At 46.4% G+C, this 3,268-nt stretch overlaps 1 long non-coding RNA gene across 1 annotated transcript in view; it reads left to right on the forward strand.

Annotated features, from left to right (window-relative positions):
* Positions 1 to 2,868, forward strand: part of LOC140742095 (uncharacterized) — a 15,554-nt gene extending 12,686 nt beyond the window's left edge. Inside the window, exons 2-3 of the long non-coding RNA XR_012102210.1 lie at positions 1,619 to 1,728; positions 2,509 to 2,868. This is a non-coding gene — a long non-coding RNA (uncharacterized lncRNA). The remainder of the gene's footprint in view (positions 1 to 1,618; positions 1,729 to 2,508) is intronic.
* Positions 2,869 to 3,268: the final 400 nt, after the last annotated feature.

Genomic DNA, 3,268 nt, shown 5'->3' on the forward strand with positions numbered 1-3,268 from the left:
ACCACTTCCATCTGCCCCTGAATGTAGAGTTCATTCAGATCATATCCATTGGCAGCCTTTTGTCCCCTCACCCATCTTCTCCCAAGATGGCACGTCAACACATCTATAAGATGATGGGAGAGAAGGCAGAGTCGAGCGCCCGTGGACAGTGCACTGGGATTGGCATGGATTATTTTGGAATAAATATGCACAGGCTTGTTTTTTTAAAAATTTATTGAAGACACTACAGATGCAGGAATCTGGAGCAACACAGAATGCTGTAGGAACTCAGCAGGTCAGGGAGCGTGACTGGAGGGTAATAGAGAGTCGAAGTTCTGGGTTGAGGTCTTTCATCCGGTCTGAAAGATAGAGGGGGAGAGCCAGTATAAAGAAAGGGTGGAGCAAGAACTGGCAGGTGATGAACGGAAGAGGGTTTGTTAGGCAGATGGAGGAGGGAGAGTGGAGATGCTGACAGAGGCTGGGAGACAATGGATGGAGGTGACAGAGATGGTGGGACCTAATGGATCTGGTCTGAGGATGGAGCATGGAACAAAGAGAGGGATGTGGGGTGGACAGACAGGAACAATGGGGGACAGGACCCAAAATGGGCTCTTTGTGAGTGATGGGCAGAGGGAATGGATAGAAGGGCGAAGGGGTTCAGGGTGGGTGTAAGAAAAAATAGGTAGATCAGGAGGAGAGAGAAACGAGACAAAGGTGGGGGGGGGGGGGGGAGTAGTTTACCGAAGATTTTTTTTTCTTTTGAATGTCCACTACAGGATCAGAGACAACCAGTATTTATTTCCCAGTTGTGCTGGCAAGGCACCTTCTGCATTCACTGCAGTCCTTCTGGTAAAGGAGCTCCCTCAGTGCTGCTGGGGAGGGAGCTCCAAGCTCCTGGCAACGCTCCTTCTGCATCCACTGTTGGGGAGGGAGATCCAAGATTTAGATCCAGTGGATTCAAGATTTGGATCCAGGCCACACACAGTCCTCCCAGCTGAGGCAACACCTCTCCTGCAAATCTGTCGAGGCCTGATCTACTGCATCTGGTGCTCCCTGGGCAGTCTCTTCTACACTGTTGAGACCCGATGTAGATTGGAGGCCTGCTTCATCGAGCATCTTCACTCTGTCTGTCCCACAAGGCAGGTTTTCACAATGGGCATTCATTTTAATTCTACTTCCCATTCTGCCATACTGGTCCATGGCTCCCTCTGCTGCTGTGATAGGGCCTCTCTCAGGATGGTGCAGCACCTCATGTTCTGCCTTAAACCTAATGGCATGGACTTCAATTTCTCTAACTTCATGTAATTTCTCCCTTCCTCTCTTTTCTCATTCCCCATTATGATTTCGACTCACCCCTTCTCCTCTCCTCACTTACCCATCACCTCCCTCCTCCTTCCCTTCCTTCTATCAGATTCCTTCTTCTCCAACCCTTTAACTCTTCCACCTCTCACCTCTCAGCTTCTTGCATCATCCCCCTTCCCCACCCAGCCACATTCTCCCTCAGCTGATCTCACCTATCACCTGTCAGCTTGTACACCGTCCTCTCCTCCCTCACCTTATTCTGGCTTCTTCCCCCTTTCTTTCTAGCCCTCATGAAGGGTCTCGGCCTGAAATGTCAACTGTCTATTCATTTCCATAGGTTTCTGCCTGACTTGCTGAGTCCCTCCAGCATTTTGTGTGTGTTAATCTGGATCCAGTGACAGAGAAGGAGCTGAGATGCGATTTGGAGGGGAGCTGGCAGGTGTGGTGGTAAGTTATTGGTCAGACTGCACTTGGAGTATCGTGAGCAGTTTTGGGCTCATCTAGGGATGGGTTGACATTGGAGAGGGTCCCAGAGAAAGTTCACAGGAATGATCCCAGAAATTAAAGGGTTAATGCACGAAGAGTTTTTGGCGGCTCCAGGCCTATACTCACTGGAGTTTAAAAGAATGAGGGGGGATCTCATTGAAACATAATGAATATTGAAAGGCCTGGATAGGGTGGGAATGGTGAGAATGTTTCCTTTAATGGAGGAGTTTCAGACCAGAGGAGTTTCCAGTGTGGTGGAACATCGGAACAGGCTCGGCGCGCTGAGTGGTCTAATTCTGCTCCCATGCCTGATGACCTGGTCTTTCGCATGGTGGAGGAGGTACCATTAGGCTAAAATTCTGTCAGGAAGATAGAGAGGGAGGTTCAGAATATTTTGCATCAACCAAAGACAATGAAGCCAAGTGTGACACCAGCACATGTTTGTTACCCGGAGATTAACAATGCAATTTACAAGCACTAGTAACAGAATATATCAAGGATTTATAAATGAGTTAGCACTGTGTGCCGACATGGTTATTAAAAGACTAATTAACTATGATAATATAACTGCCATTTTAAATCAAACACAAGATTATTAAATTCCATCGTTGGGAGATGTGTGCTTGCTTTGATTTGAACAAGAAGATGCGGTATATTCTCAGCAAGCAGCTGCAGAAGACTTCAATTAACCAATAGGAGGGGGTGAATTTATACATCTTTTTTAATTATTTTTTTATTCAGATGGAGAAGACTCGATGGGCCAAATAGCCTAATTCTGCTGAAACGTCTTATGGTCTATCTCAAGCCAAGAAACTGTAAAATACTACATGACTAATCCAAAGCAACACGCACAAAATACATGAGGAATTCAGTAAGTCAGGCAGCATCTATGGAAATAAATAAACAGTAGCCGTTTTGGGCCGTGACCTTTCTTTAATATCAGGTTTAATATCACAGGCATATGTCGTGAGATGCATTGACTTTGCAACAGCAGTACAATGCAATGCACAATAATAGAAAAACACCGTGAATTACAATTAGTATATATATGTTAAATACTCAAATTAAGTATGGAATGCAAAATAAAAAATAAAAAAATAAGTGAGGTGGTGTTCATGGTTCAATTCAGAAATCTGTTGGCAAAGGGGAAGAAGCTGTCCCTGAATCAATGAGTGTGTGCGTTTTCAGGCTCCTGTACCTCCTCCCTGATGGTAGGAATGAGAACAAGGCATGACCTGGATGATGGGGAGTCCTTAACGATGGATGTTGCCTTTTTGAGGAAACGCTCAGGACTGGGATGGAAGGGAGACCAAAAGGGTGGGGGGTCGGGGGGGGGGTTAGGGGAAGGAGGACACATTGAGTAGCACTGCAGTGTAGACACTGCAGTCAGAGCAGAAATGCAAAGTCCAGTTTGCGCACACCAAGTTCCCACAAATTACAATTTAATTAGCAGACGGATCATCAGCTTAACGGCACCAGTGGAGTGGAAGACGTTGGCAGC

Source organism: Hemitrygon akajei, chromosome 19 (genome assembly GCF_048418815.1).
Source record: "Hemitrygon akajei chromosome 19, sHemAka1.3, whole genome shotgun sequence".
In the NCBI taxonomy this organism is placed as follows: Eukaryota; Metazoa; Chordata; class Chondrichthyes; order Myliobatiformes; family Dasyatidae; genus Hemitrygon; species Hemitrygon akajei.